At 53.7% G+C, this 15832-nt stretch overlaps 1 long non-coding RNA gene across 3 annotated transcripts in view; it reads right to left on the bottom strand.

The window, feature by feature from the left end:
- Positions 1–702: 702 nt before the first annotated feature.
- The window catches only part of LOC147998546 (uncharacterized), a 33297-nt gene continuing 18167 nt past the window's right edge, over positions 703–15832 (bottom strand). The window contains exons 1-3 of one of the 3 annotated variants that reach the window (XR_015645116.1): positions 7030–7152; positions 6834–6939; positions 703–5516 (exon numbers count right to left, since the gene is read on the bottom strand). This is a non-coding gene — a long non-coding RNA (uncharacterized LOC147998546). Of the gene's footprint in view, positions 5517–6216; positions 6940–7029; positions 7153–15832 lie in introns of those variants that run through there. The other 2 variants (XR_015645111.1, XR_015645115.1) reach the window with 2 other exon arrangements.

Raw genomic sequence — 15832 nt, 5'->3', positions numbered from 1 at the left:
CAGAGACTCCCCACCCGCAATGAGAGGACTCCCTCGATGACACCTCCAAGGGTCATCTAGGACCTTAAAGTCGAGGGACACCAAGAGCAGCCAGGCTCACCTTTGCCCTCTAAGGCAAAGCCCTTGTCTGGCCGACCTTACACCATTTTGCAGGACAGAAACTTTTCAGGCCAAGGCATGGCAGGGGCCTGGCCACATGTTGGCTCCAGCAGTTTGTTCCTGTTGCTCAGAACAAATATCTCTGGCAAATTAAAGACCAGGAACTATAGTGGTCAGGCTGCTTCTGTGTCTCCTGACACCCAGGGCAGCTGCTAGGGTAGCCAGGGTCCCAACATTTAACCAGCACAGTGGCTGGGCAGAGACAAAGACATATCTTTCTTTGATCTACAGCTTAAAAAAAGTGTGGCCCTAAGCCTGATTTGGATCAAAGTTTAGCCCCATGCAGGAAGAGCAGTCTTCCTCCTAGGGCTCATCACGTGGGCTTTAGGGGTGGCCCTCCCTTTGTCCTGAGCTGCCTGTTTGCTGGCTCTCTTGAGCAGGCTGCGTCTGCTCCGGTCTTTGCTTGGCCTCCGCACTGGAGTGATGCTCAATGCCAGGTACCCTCACGGCGAGCACAGCCCCTTCTGCATCCTGTCTCTAGCTCGTGGGAACAAGGCTGGTTCCAGCTTTGCAAACACCGTGAGTAACTTGGGAGGAACCGAGAAAGGAGCAAAGATTTATTTTGGCTCAAGTTTCAAAGGTTTCAGCCCGGGTGGCTCAGCCCTCTCCCGCCACAGGCTTGTGCTGGTTCAAACCATCATGGCAAGGGAGTGTGGGATGGCACAAAGTTTTGTGGAAGCCAAGAAGCAAAGACGGCTGCTTTTATATGGCCACCCCTTCCCTGAAACCTGCTGAACTGGGAGTCCGTCCACCAGGGGATAAATCCATAGGAGAGGACAGAGTTCTCGGGAACCAGCTGCCCCACCTCTAAACACTTGGGTCCTTGGGACAGAACTTCCAACACATGTGACATTGAGGGACATTTAAGATCCAAGCCATGACAGTTAGGGATTGTGCAGGTGGGGAACTGCAGGCTTCGCACTGCCCTGGCCCCAATGCCTTCCTCCTGACCCAGAGCTGCCCTCAGAAGCAGGTTTCCCTGTCCTCTCCTCCTTTCCCTTCCCCACCAGGGCCTCAGCCAAGGCCTGGTTCTCAACACACTTCTGACGGGGAGGGAGGAGACCGCTTCCCTTCAGAACAAAGGCCAGGTGCTCCCCATCGTGGGATGTAACCAGCACATTGGAGGGCCCTTGAGTTTTCTCCCTGGCCACTCTCACTGTCTCCAGAATGACACCTCTCACGTCTCCACCTGGCTTTGGTCCCTGGACTTGCTTCCAGGTGGCACATTTTGACATGAAAAGTGACTGTCGCTGATTCCCCCAGGACCAGCCCCAAACAGCCTGTTACCCCTGCTCTTGTACAACTTCTCTTCACAAGGAGATTAGGTGAGGAGACTACACATCCTCTGTAAAGACCAAGAAGTCCAAAGCCACACTATGATCGCCAGGAGCCTGCCAACCAGTTCCCCCTGCCAGGCTTCCAAGTTCTTTGGCCAGGGACAGCTCAGTAAGTCCATCCCACTTCCCACAGCAGACTTGCACCTCCCCTGCTGCCCCCCCCACCATGCTGACAGGGAGTCTTTCTACGCTGCCAGGGTCCCAAGCCCCGCCGGTGAGTTTAGCCTTGGTGACAATTTTTAGCCACCCTTCTGTACCACATCCCCAACTTTCACTTAGTTGAGTTCCCAAAGCATACGGATCCCCAGAGACTGGAGCAGTAGTGATGTTGCACAGTGGAAAAGCCACTTCCAAATTACAGAACTGGCATTACTGGCTTGGGTTCCAACACTGTGGGCAGAGCCTCAGGCAGGGTCAGCCTGCAGGGTGAGTGTCTCTCCTTGAAAATAGTTCCAGGTATCCTTTCCAATTTAGAAAAAGCCTCTCTCTCCTCTAGCCAAGGCTTCTGTAAGCCCCTCGCTAAATATTCTCTAAGGCCTCACAGTGGCTGGCACAGTGGCCCCCAGACCCCACCCAGCCCCATAACTCCCTGCAGCTTGTGAGCCCACATACAATATTCAGGACAAACTAGATCTCAGGTGTCCTGAGGTCAAGAAAATCCAGAGAAGTGGGAACTATCAGACCCATGAAGAGTTCGGCCAGGACCATCTCCCCGACCGTGGGCCTCGCTGGCTGAGGACATATGTCCACCACCCCTGTTGAGATTTATCAAAGTCTCACAGATCCTCAGAGTCCCGTGTCCTTCATGGTCCTCTTCTCTGTTCTCAGCACAGAAATGTTTCAAGATTGGTTAGCATTTTGTACTTGTTTAGCAGGGGATGGGGAAAACAAGCCATGACTGTCAGTAGCCACGGCTGAAGGGGGCAGGTGGTCGCAGCTGTGAAGGGAAGAGGAAGCTGGCCCGAGAACTCTAGCCCCAGGCCCCCAGGAGGTGCATGGAAGATGGGACCCCAGGCCCGGAGGCAGGAAACCTAGTTGGTTAGATCCCTGTCACACAGCAGGAGATAAGAATGTAAACGAAAGGGAAGTAGCCTGAGCAAAAGCAATGGGCCACACGTCAGTCAGTCGCTCTGAGGAGACAGCAGTATGGTGGCTGCAGACACAAGTCCACACCTGACAGGAAAAACTGGGGTGTCCAAAGCTGTGGCACCCTGTATTCTGAGCATGCATGTCAAGACACAGAGGCTACTGAGGCTCCAGCCTGGGGACTCTTGGAATGTGCCACAGGGTGTGGCTGGTCTTTCCACTCAAGAGTAGATAGACCCAGATATCCAAGTCTGGGCGAGGGGTTGTCCTTTCTCTCCTTTGTAGAATTGTGCCTAGCAAATGCATTCTGGCTTAAATGTTCCTGGCCAGGCCTGTATGAGCTCTTTCCCAAATTCAGGGTCTTTTTCCCTTTAAAAAGATCCAAGCTTCCTTAGAAGTGTGTAGGGAGGACCAGTGACTATCACCCACCAATCTGTAGAAAACCACATTCAGAATGAACATGTCTATCCCTTTGTGTTTCTGTGCCTCCATTGTCCTACATCCCCCCACCCACTTTCCCTGTGCCACCCCCTACCGCCGTCCACCACTGCCAGCCCTTTGTCCTATATCCCCTGAACTCGGAGATGGGGGACACGCGAGGACTTTGGGATGGCTTGGGTGCCTCGGACCTCCCCGTCCTGGTTGGGTGAGGCTTCTGAGACAGTGGTGGTGGTACTGTTACTTTGAGCTAGAACTGGTCACTGCATGATGGAAAGAAATGAGGGGCCACTGTCCATCCCAAACACCCCAAAGCCAGGGCAGGGGCAGAATGAGGTATCTGGGTTTATTTCTGCACCTGACACAAAGCCTCTCTATCTTTGGGTGCCCTGCTGCCCACTGCTGGACTAGCCACTGTCCCACAGCACCTCGTGGGCTCACTGGACAGAGCTTTACTCCTTCCACCCCAGCGGGCAGCCAGAAGACCACGCTTCCTTCCTCCTCCTCTGCGTCTGGGCCCTTGTTTCACTTGTTGGTGCTTAGCCCAGGGAACGGGAGAACAAGCCCGTTTTGGGGTACCTTCTCTACCTTCACGGCTCATGCCCAAATGGAACAGGAGAAGCAATCCCAACTCACAGTCGTGCAGCCAGCCGTCTGTCAGGGAGCCCAGCACGCGGGCCAGCCTTGGCCTAGAACATTCTCTACTAGGGCTCAGCAGGCCCCCTTCTCCCAAGCCAGCAGCAATGCCAGAGAGTCCTGGGATGCGAATCAAGGAGGTTGGATCCGGGCCTGCCCCTCCTGAGCCCCGCACACCCAAGTCCTCCATCTGGTGTCATCCACCCATTCATCCATTCAACAAATACTCATTGAGCTCCTGTCTACACAGCTCCTGCCCTAGAAACCAACCTGCACAGCGCTTTCAAGGGGGGAAGACAGACGACTAGCAAGGGGAGCGGCAGGGATGAGTCCAGATAATGATAAGTGCTATGAAGAAAATAAGAAGACCGGGATGGCAGGGTGGCTGGGGTGGGAGGTGAGGGGTAAGCCGTCTCCGTGGGACTGGCAGAGCCACACTGACAGCAAGAGGGAACTAATCCGTAGCTCTCGGGGTTGGAGGAACATAAGATCTCACAAGAAGACAGGGAGGACACAAGAGCCCCAAAGGAACAGGAGCAGGTGTGGGGTGGGGGTGAGCAGCTTCCTAGGGAGCAGTGGCTGGCAGCCTTTACTGGGAGGCTGTCTTCTGTGCCTTGGTCTCTAATGGGAGCCTCCCTCACTCCCCATTACTGTGAGCCTAGGCCCCAATTGAGCAGAGCTCAGCTAAATGGAGATACACACGACCCCGGGTCCAGCAGAGTCCTCCCTGCTCTGTACTGCACTCCTCCCTAAGGGGCAGGAAAGATGGAGACCTGAGTAGTCCTCCCTCCAGCTGTACTCCAGTTCTCCTTGCACTGGAACTGAGCACTCCCGGAGCGTGGCTGTGGACCCTGAGAGAAGCCTGAGAAGGAAGGAATCTCTTTCCTTTTCTACCAATAGCCCATTCAACTACTTCTGTAGCCACCGTATGTCAGTGTCGGTCAGGGCCAAGCGGGTGGGGGTGAGGGGTGGCTTCTGGGTCTCCACAGTCCCATGGCACAAAGCTCCACAGGGCAGCCTGCCTGTTGCTTGGTCTCCTTGCCCCGTTTCTGACCCCACTTCTGGGTGTCTTGAGCCTTCTCACATCCTATGGTCCCCAGGGTCCTACGTACCAGGCTTCCCCCTCCTTCCCCCGTGAGCTGCCTGTCACCTGTCATGACTGTCCCTATTTGACCCTGAGCTTATGCAGCCCAATTACTCGTGATCCATCAGCTTCCTGTGTCTGGCAGGTGGTTGTTAGGCCAGTCTATGCCCAGTGATCACTGAATTTCTTTGCGTATTTCCCAGGAGGTGGGAGGTAAGGAGAGGGTCAAGCCTTGTCTCCAAGGCGTTTGTGTATCATCTTGCTAGAGAGAGAGAAGATTGCCTGACGAACTCTTCGAGAGATCAGTACAGTTGGTGCCCTAAATGGGGGTACGGAAGTGCCAGGTGTGGCTGAGGCTTACGAGGCGGGGACTGAGAACGGTAAAGGGGACACGTGGGAAGTGGGCAGATACCAAGAGAATCAAGTTCCAAATGACCACAGCACTCATCAACAATGCCCCAGGGTTTCCCGGGACTCAGGGCAAATGAGGACTGACTGGGTAGTTTTCCAGAAGGCTCGTGAAGATAGGCTTTAGAGGCTGTTGGTCAGAGTCTCTCTGGTGAGGACTGGGCAGACGTGGGGAGGAGGCTGCTGTGGTGAAGAGGCAGTGAGATGCCCTCTCCGTGAGGAATGGCGGCAGTGCATGTCCAGAGGCCACCGAGGCAGGAGGCTTCTGCTGGCACAGGTAGGTGACTGGGTCTTGAGAGGTGTACACAGAAGGCAGGCGCTGAAGCCCAGCAGGAGACAAGTCCCAGCATACTCCATGCTGCAGAGAGCTGCAAGAAAAAGTGGAGGTGAATGGAGGTTTCTATCAGGTTGCCCATTATGAGCTACAATGGTCCAAAAGGGTGGCGGCTCTCATCCCCCAGGCTCATCTCCCTGCTACCAAGACCCAATTCCTCCCCCGTCCCCCTCCCGCTCCCCCTTCCCCGCTCCCTCCAGGGCAGCACTCCGTGGACTTGCACAGCCCCATCACTTCTCACATCTGCCCTTTACTACTGTCCTGTGCATCCCAAATCCCACAGGGCCTCTGAGCATGAGTAGGCAAGCTGGATGAATGGCTCTCAGCTGCTGGGGGCGTGGGGGGACTCCAGGGGAGGCAGGACATTCCCCCCACCTAATACTGGAAAAAAAGGCCATCAACTAAACTGTAGGTCTGACTAGCACCAGCCAGCGGTCGGCAAGAGGCGGAACCAGGAAAACCCTGGGCTAACAATGGATGTTAAGCCACCAAACGTGACAACAGTCAGGCTTAGAAGTGGCAGAGAAACAGACAAAAAAAGCAGGCATGTTTTTATACAGCATGGAAGGTCTAACACATGCACAGGGCTGAGGTGGGGGATGCTGAGTGAGTGTGGCCAGACCGGAACTTCTACAGGAAGGAAGAACCCCGGAGAAGCCCACTCCCCACCCCCACAGGCAGTTTAGCCCAAAGCTGCAGTCATCCAGAGATAAGCAAACACAGGACCACAGGCCACCGTTTGCAATTGCAGGGTCTTATTTTATTCAGGGTCTTCAAACGTCCTAACCCAGGGCTTTCTAGAATGGTCTCTTCCCCAGTTGTACTTTTCTGGATAGTGAGCTCAAGATACTGTCCACACTATTGCCATTTAATCCGAGAAGGATGCGGGGCAGACACTCCTTGCTCGCCCTCTCTCTTATGCCCTTCCTTAGCAGGTGAGGCTGAGGTGGCAGCCTTTAGTTAAGGTAATGGCTACTTCCTCAAGGCTACACAGAAAAGGCGTCAGCTGCACTCTTTCTCCAAAGTGATTGATCTTGGGTGGGTCAGGCCAGGGCAGGCGTTGGGCGTTAACTCCAACAGGTGCCAGCTATTGATTACCGGTAATAAGTCTGGCAGGAGAGGAAAGACCCCCAAACATACCCTTCTCAGGTTCCTGCTGTCAGGCAAGGAGAACCATGGCGACATGGGGCCGCTAATGACAGGAAATATCAAAAGACACTGTTTAAACAACAAAATCCCCATGGGAAGCTTCAGAGAGTATTTAACAGTGGGTGGACTGGCTGGTTTTGTGTGTCAACTTGACGCAAGCTAGAGTCATCAGAGAAGAAGGAAGCCTCAGTTGAGGGAATACCTCCTCCATGAGATCCGGCCGTGAGTCATCTTCTCATTACTGATCCATAGAGAAAGGACCCAACCCATGGTGGGTGGTGCCATCCCTGGGCTGGTGGTCCTGGGTTCTAGGAGAAAGGCAAGCTGAGCAAGCCAGGGGAAGCAAGCCAGTAAGTATCATCCCGCCACGGCCTCTGCATTAGCTCCTGCTTCCTGACCTGCGTGAGTTCCAGTCCTGACTTCCTTTGGTGATGAACAGCCATGTGGAAGTGTGAGCTGAGTAAACCCTCGCCTCCCCAGCTTGCTTCTCGGTCATGGCGTTTCTTCACAGCAACAGAAACCTAATTAAGACAGTCGGGGAGCAAAACAGTCCACAGATCACAGAGAGCAGGCCCATGATGGGACTTAACAGGCAACAAAATGAAAAGTCATGGTGGCCACCACAAATGTAGAGCTTGCTGGGAAAAGCGTGTGTGTGTGTGTGTGTGTGTGTGTGTGTGTGTGTACACGCTCCCTCTCTGCAGGTCTCATTAGCACCAAGGAAATGTCTCCATATGAGGGCTCCCAAAGTGCTCCAGGACTGGACTGGGTAAGGTCTAGGTACATTCCATGCGTACATATATTATAACCTAATGGCCAACATCTAACAGTCTGCTATGCTCATGACAGAACTGAGAGAGATCACGCTGTTTAACCCCCAAGTGACACCTCCACCTCAGCTCTGAGGAACAGAGGAAACCTAGAGCAGGCGAGTTGCTCCAGCCCTCTGTGCCAGACTGAGCTGGCTTGGTCATAGCTAAGCAATTGGGGACACATGGTTCCAGAAACACCCCAAACTATTGACTGTTGGCAAACCTTCAATGACTGTTGGCAAACCTTCAATGTCCTTTTCTGATCCTTGTTAGACCACAAGAAGATTTGATTAACATTCTTGGCAGGGTAGAACCAAAGTGCTACTTGGTCCCTTGGAGTTATTGGGAAAAGACATCCTCCTTTTGGGTGAATCCCAGGGAAGAGGATGTGCCCTGTTCCAGAGCTGCCCACCATATTCAGGGCTGAAGCTGGGAGCCAAGACTAGGCCTGAGAGTCGGGGCTCAGGAGGGCCGTTAGTAGTCTCCATGTGGTTGGTCACATGTGTGTGAAGGCAGTGGCCAAGGGCGAGCAAGGGACAGGAAGCTCTGCTGGCCCTTTGGTGTTTGCCGTGACTGGCTAGAGCATGGGGCAATATTTGTTGGAGGTGACATCAGAAGCAACCAAAGCATGGCTTTAAAAATCAACTTTTGATGGAGGTAACAAAAGGAACATTGCTTGGTCCCATGTGTACAAGCCAAAGCATTCCGGACAACTCCTGGCATCTAGACCCGCAAACAACGCTGCCAGTCTCACTCCAGGTCCCGAGGTCCTTGCCAGGAGTCTCACACCTGTCCCAAAGGTGGTCACTCTCCTGAACTCATCCTCCCGCCCCACCCCACCCCACCCCCACCACTTGACTGAGCCTCCATTTCGGACTTGACATAATGGTTGTCAACACTCTTGTAGCCCCTTTACGTCTGACGTCTTTTGCTCAATGATTAAATAACACTTGAACTGTCCACCTTGGGTGTCCATTCTACAAACATTCCTCAAATCATTCATCCACTGTGTTGCTAATGGTTCCTCCCCCACCCCGCCCCAGCCCTTGGAATTACAAAACTCCATTCATTGTTGTATGAGTTCTGACACCTCATCTTCACTTCCTCCCTGAACTCCTTATGCCCCCGCATCCCCCTTTCTCTCTCTCTCTCTCACTCACACACACACACACACACACACACACACCCTTGGGATGTTATCTCTTGTCAGTTTCTCTGCCCAGAAGTAACACCTCCCGGACACCCAAGCTCTCTGGCTCTCAGGAATGCTGCTGCTACCAGGGAGTATTAGGGACCCTTCCCTGCCAACACTGGCCTATGGGGGCTGCCTTTTCCTTGGCTGGAATGGGGACACCTCAGCCCTTGACTCGTCTTCTCTAGATTTCTGGCACAAGCGAAGACTCAGAAAAAAAACTCCCTCTATGCCTGGTCCTCTGAGGAAAGGTGAGGCCTAAAGTTTGATGACTTTGGTCTGCCTCCCTCCTCCCCGACATGCTCAGATGGGTCCCCACTGCTCCCTCAACCAGAAGTCCTCAGGTTCTCCCTCTCTAAAGCACCCCCCCACCCCGCCCAGGCCGAGCCCTTCACTGCAGCCACTGCACAGCCTTTTTGGGTGGTAGGATCTGCTCAGGCTCCTCCCCTGGGTTTGGGAAACCATTTTTCTGAGCCCGTTCTATCCCCTCCCCCTACTACTTTTCTCATCTCCTTTGTTTAATTGCAGAGAGGAGGAGAAAGGCCACCGACCTGGATCATTGTCACCAAATTAAAGGCAATTAAAACAAGCATTTTCCTTCGTGTACATGCACTGCCTTCTTCTAAGGCTGGGTTAGAGAGGTCAGCACTGGGTGCAAGGAAGACAAGACTTTTATAGCTCAAGGGGTTTCCAAATGGAGTTGGCAGGCAAAGTAGTCAGGGTTACAGGAGCGGAACGTAAGTCCCTCCTGAGACACAGACAAGGTGGTCTTGAAACAGGTGGTCATAACAAGGCAGTCAGGGGTGGTCCCATGACCTTTAGGAACAAAAGGGTATGGTTACTAGATGGTTACAAACAACTTTCTGAAACAAAGACCTGACACCATTCCTGGAGCAGGCACTGCAGGAACGAACGTTTGCAGTTAGGCTTACAGGTGGGGCATAACTGGATCCTTGAGAAACAGATTTAATCATAAACAGGAATGGGCCTAGTTCATCCTTACTATAAGACGGCTTTAAGCCCAAGATGGAGGCAGGTTGGTTCTTCAAGCCCACCCCCCTGAAATGACAACTTTCCCTAAGTCCTGGGCCCGTCTCCGTTTTGGGTCTCTTCCAGGTTTGGAATGCTTAAGGCTGGAGGTACCATCTCGCCCCAGCCGGAGCCCACTCCACTCCCTCCTCTCCACTTCAGACTTCTTCCTATGTGGCCTCTGCCTCCAGACATCCTGGACCAACTTTGGAATCTCAGATGTCTTTTGAGTTAAGGACATCTTTATAGTTCATATTTAGAAAACAAATGGCTTGCTCTTCCAAACCCAAGCACACTGAAGAACTCAGCAGGCACTTTACAGGGAGTGCACAGAGGGACGTGGCCGCCACGGTGGGCACCAGAGGGGAGGGTCTCATATTCCCCCCAATGAGGAAGCAAGATTCACAGAGAGCCAAGGCCTTTTAGCAGGAAATCTGCATTTAAGAAGTCCAGAAACCACACCAGAGACAAGGGCTGTGTCAGTACCAAGGACCTGGTGAGCAGTGGGGGGCCTTGCCCTGGGCAGTGTGACACACGGCTGGACCACTGTGCTCCACTGCCACATGCTAGCCATGCCTCAGTAAGAAACAGAAGACCTGAGAGCAGAGTAGCGCCCTGTTCCAGAACCCAAAGAGGAGAGCCAAGCCCCACCAGGCCTGCATTTTAGGGCTCAACCGAGGGAATCAGAGGAGGTGGGAGAACCCAGGCAGAAGAGCTTGCTGGGGACAGACCCTGGAGAAGGATGTGGGATAGAGCAGAAAAGGGGCAGCTGGTCAGCTCCATCTGGGACACAAAAGACTTTCTCAGTTTTGTGGGCAACGCTTTAAGGAAGAACGGGAAGTAAGCTGGGCGTGAGCCAGGTCCCTTTTGGAGTCCTTGTCCCACTCCTATTTCTCCTCCTCCTGTATTATCCACAATGCTTGTTGCTCAGGCCTCAATACAGAAAGCCATCATGCCTGTCCCAGTGTCGGGGACATTTGTGATTGGCGTCAGGGCAGGATGAAGTCAGCTTGCTTTTAGGTCCTGTGACCTGGAGCCAGCCTGTCCTCTACCCCCAGCCCCGCCCGCCCAGGCAGGAATAGGGCAAAGAAGAAACAAGCAGGTCGCTCAGGATCAGGTTTTGAGGAAGAAATCTGTGACGGAAAGATGTGACAAAGTAGTGCATGGTCAGAGAGACGGGTCACCAAAAGGACACTCGGAAGCAGTGCTGACTGTAGAGGTCACTCAGTGGAGGACCGTCACCAAGCGGTGGCCCAAGGAGCCGTGTGGAGCTGTCTTATTTCACACTGTTTACTTAAATGAGGGGTTGGTAGACCATGTATGCGCTCCCTGCCCTCCCATCACAATGGGAGGGGTACAGAAGGGACAGCCTAGGGAGTGGCAGAGCCTGGCACCCAGTGTGGCCTAGGTTAGGGATAGAGGGACGTGTGTGAACCCTGAGCACATGGAGCCAAGAAAGGCGGAGAGGCCACCAAAGTAATCATAGCTTCTGCCGTTGATGCCATGAGCGTTCTGGCTCTCCTATCCCAAGCACGGTCCCACCGTTGATTCCTGTAATCCCAACAAACTTGGGGGCTGCAGCGGTGGCAGGGCTAGATAGACGTGTCTTTATAAAGAAGAGTAGGCTGAACTGGCCCAAGCAGCACATTGGCTCGCTCCTGGGCGTCAGAACCTGTGCTCCAGGGGCTGCGGTATTTCCCTGGGTCCTAGGACTCTCTGAAGAAAGCCAGGAGGCCCTCTCTATGGTCCGAGCATCTGGGCTTGGGTCCCAGGTGCGTGCTGGTGAGAGTGACGAAGGACCCTGTCAGGGATGATGGCCCTCTGTGCAGGTGGCTCAGCCCTGCGCCAAGCCTTGTGCCTTGACACAGCCTCCACACTGCCGCCCTTAGTACGAGGCCCAAGGGCCGAAGCACTTGCATTTCAGACTACTGTGGACAACACAGTGTTCTGTGAGGAGCTCTTCTTCACATGACAGGTCAAAGGAGGGGGGTCCAGAAGAAACCAGAGCATTTCCAAGCAACCTGAACCTGACGGGCTGGCTCAACAGGAAGCCAGTGCCCCAAAGAGCTGAGGCTTGGGGATGACCTTCACCCAGGCCAAAGCATGATGGATGGAAGGTTTCAGGTAGGGAGTGGCTGGTCCCAGGCCTTCAGAACCCTCCCAGGAATGCAGGAGAGAATGAGCTGGTAGGGTTCCTAACTCCCCCTCTTCAGAGAGCCACCATAAAGGCAGGCGTTCCACCCACTGACCTGGAAGTAGATCATGTCAGGACTTCTTTTCCACACTGTCCCCCACCCTTGTCAGCACATTCCAACTTCCTGACCCTGGCTACTGTTCAGAGAGTGGGGAGCAAGACAGATTCCCCTTCCCAAAACTGTTTTCCCTGCTTTCTTTAGCTGGCTTTGTGGTTTGTTTTTTTTCTGGAAGAGGCATCAGGGGCTGAAGAGAGGGCAACCCTTGGCCACCTGCTGGTGGCCTGCTGAGGTCACCAAGCCTCCCAAAAACTCTTGAGGGCAAAAGGAGGAAAAAGCCAGCCAGCAGGGACTCCAGCTCACACCACTCTGCAAACAGCCCCTAAACCCAGCCTCCATTCCAGAAAGACCATTCCAGATTCAGACACACACACACCCCACCCACCCAATGGGAGCACAACATTCCCAGGACCAAGGAGGCAGACCTTTCAAAAGGCTGCCTTGGAGCAGCATCTGGAAATCAAAAGAGTATAATTTAGTTACTGCTGTCATGAGCAGGCATGAGTGTGGCAAGGCTATCTTGGGGTGGGGACAGAGCTTAAGGTGACCATTGTTAAAAGTAGAACCCATGTGGAAGAAAGCCAGGGTTGCTCATGTCCCTAGAGGGCTGTGGGGTCACCTGGGGTCATTGAGTTGTCATTACGGTCCTTACTGTACCAGGCCCCTGGTACCACCACTGCTCCCAGAGCTCTCCCTATCCCCTCATCCCTGCCCCCCAAAGCTTCCAGGAAGCCACCAGAAGGACCTTGGCTGGTTAACAGAATCCTTGAGTCATCACGAAACCAGATACAGCAGGGCCTCTCTTCTTTGGGGTCCCATTTCTCCTGTGTGTAGTCATCTGACTTTCAGCCCAGCCATCAGGCCTCTTCCCAGGAAGGCCCCCTGCTCTTCTCTGTCTCCTCTTGGCCTGCCCCTCCGCCCTCCCTTTCCCCAGTCAGCCTTCTTACTGTCTCTCTCGGGATGATGTTCTTGCCTCTCTCTACTTTCATACAGCCGGTGAGCACTGAACCTCACCCAGAGCTGTTCATACCGTTCTGGGACAGGAGTCACAGAACGTCTGAGGTCGGCACACATGCCCTCCTCACCCTTCATGTGAGGCAACAGGCTATGTCCTTCTGTGAGAACCAAGGTGTTTGGAAGGCAGGCTGGGTTGCAGGAAGGAAGCTGCCCTATTCTTCCTCTCACCTTGTCCCAAACCTGGCCTCGCCTTCATATTGGTCCTTCTGCACCTGTCCCCAGAGAGAGAAGCTATTTTTGGTCCTGTCTATCCCAGACTCCCTAGACCTCAGGCAAGGCCCTGCCAGGAAGCACCCAACTTTTTGGCTGCACAGCCATCCTAGGTCCCCCTGCCCTGCCCCAGACCCATCCCCTTTGCTCTAGAACCCCATCTTCCCACCCCATCTATCAGCATTGCCGGTGGACTCCCAGAGGCACCACTGTGCAAAGGCGTAGGGTGCCTGGCACATCGTAGGTGCTCAATAAATATTTGTGGAATGAATGGTTAGAGAGCCTGAGCTCTAGTCTAGTCAGTGTCCTCTCTCTCCCGACAGCACCCTACCCAGACACAACCACTGGGGACTTGACTCTTTTACCTGACTCTTGCAGCTCCCTCCCCACAGAACCCAAGCGGCTTCCCCAGAAGCTCTCCCAAGAGCTGCACATCAGATTCCAACTATGGTTGCCCCTAGTTATCGGCCCTGCTGCCGTGCCTTCACAGAGTGCCTATGGCCTGGGGACAGACAGGCTGACTGCCACGTTCACAGTCTTGCTCTCGAGTTCTGCTGACAGATGGCATACTTCTCAACCGTGCCACAGCTGACCCCTCTATAGGTCTGGGCTGGTGTCTGTCATGGTCTGTTTCTCACTACTGGCTGCGTCTGCTGTCTTGTCTTGCCAGTCACATGAGACCCCTAACTCCTTTCTTAGTCCTTTCTCTTTCAGTTGGCCACAGCCGCCTGGTCACAGATAAATGTCCAGGCCGCCCTGTGAAGGCTTTCCATCCCATGCCAGCTGTCCACCCCTCTCTCAGGATGCCTTGATCCACTTTTTTTTTTACAGATAGTTCTGCCCTCAGCTTGGGGGTGTCATGGCCCTCCAGTCAGACAGCCCTTCCCTCTGTCCACTCCCAGCCTTCCCGTTTAGCCTGCCTTCCACTAGGTCCAAACCTTCCCCCCCCACCCCCATCCCCCGGCCTCTTCCTTCAGCACCTCTTTCACAGACATCGTTCAGGAAATGACTGCATGGACTCTGCAGCCTGAGGACAGCCTGCTCGCTGGTCCTGCCCACCCCGGGAGCTCAGTTCTCTGCAGTTCCCCATCCAACAACTACGTTTCCTTTTTATAACCAAGGCAGGATGTGCTCGTTCCATTACGGGGAGTGCAGAGCGTGAGCCCTCTTCTGTTACCCCAGGGCCCATTCCCTGGGAGGAAGTATCACCAAGACGCGTGTACGTGTGCTCCCATATGCCTGTGCGCTCTTTCTCCCAAGCACATGCACTGGGGTGGGGAGATGGGCTTTGCCGCCCGTTTCAATCTCCTTGCTGCAAACCTCGCAGGTTGGTGCCCAGTCTCACTCCATCAAGACTGCATCACACTTCACTGTATAGATGCACTCCATACCCAGTCAGTCCCTAGTCCTTAAGCTCTGTTTCCAAGGCCGCCATGATGCCCTGTGGAGCTGCACAGTTAGAGCAGCGTTTCTGCTGAAGAAAGTCGCTGACCTGGAATGACTCCAGATCAGAAACTTTGATCTTATTAAACATCCCACCAAAACCAAAGAAAACAAAACAACAAAAACTGCTCTGGGTCCTGGGCAACCCCAAGGCTGCAGGCGTGTCAACAAATGTGCCTCTAGTGGGGACCTGATAATGGGCCCTTTATGATTGTATTCAAACTCTGCTTCCCCACCACTGCCACACAGGGATGGCTCATCCCGTTCTCAAGTCCCTATCCTCCAAACCTCCTGCTGCCCCATTCTGAAGGTGGCCTGCTCTGAACGCAGTTTCCCCAAGAGCTCAAGGTCCCCTCTGAGTCTCTGCCTCCCTCGGGCTGAGCAGAAAGAAGGCAGCTACACAACTTAAGGCAAACCACACAGTGGAGGAGCGCACAGGCCCAGGGTGCAGAGGACAAAGGCTCTTTCTTTCATTCATGCATTCTACAAATATTTATTGAGTACCTAGTAAGTGCCACCAAGGCCGTTGAGCCCACCCAGGTCAAGTCAGCCTCGGGCCGAGGCTGTGATATCAGATGGTTCCCCCCTCCCCGCCCCCAGGTTCATGCCTGGCTTCAGGCTGTGCTGATCTTCACAACACAGTGTCTTCAGGCACAGAGCGATTATTAAGACTAGAGATAGACTATCTTGAAGACAGGGTCATCACAATCCCCCCTCAAGACTAAGGCTCCTGGCTTCTGCTCGACCACCCTTGAACAACCTGCAAGGGTCGTCCCCCATGACAAAGGGAGGTGTTGTATCAACACTAAGGATATCCCATTTTGTGGACTTCAACTATACATGAAGCTCAAAATGCTGACTGTGGGGTTGTAGTTCTAGTCACAGGAAAACCAGCACTATGCGTACCCGTGAGGCTAAACTCAGCAATCAACACGAAAATCCAGTTCTGGACTCTTGTGGTTATGGACTATGTGGTTTGAAGACCACAACAGAATCTCCTGCTCCCAATCAATAGGGGACTTGATGTGTAGTACACAGCTATTAAACCAGGAAAATCAACAGTCCGTCTCCAACTGACCCAGGCCAAGCATGAGAGGAGGTTCCGACGGGCAGCATACTCACTTCCCCTCCGCAATTCGGACGTCAGAATGCTGTTGGCGTTTTGAATGCAGAGGCTGACAGCAATGTTGGACCAACTGGAAGAACGTCATTAGTGAGTCACCGCAGGTCTGTAGCCATGTATGCT

This window comes from Rattus norvegicus, chromosome 20, assembly GCF_021556685.1.
Source record: "Rattus norvegicus strain SHRSP/BbbUtx chromosome 20, alternate assembly SHRSP_T2T, whole genome shotgun sequence".
NCBI lineage: Eukaryota > Metazoa > Chordata > Mammalia > Rodentia > Muridae > Rattus > Rattus norvegicus.
The sequence above is the reverse complement of the archived record's forward strand: the minus strand, read 5'-3'. Positions and strand labels throughout refer to the sequence as shown.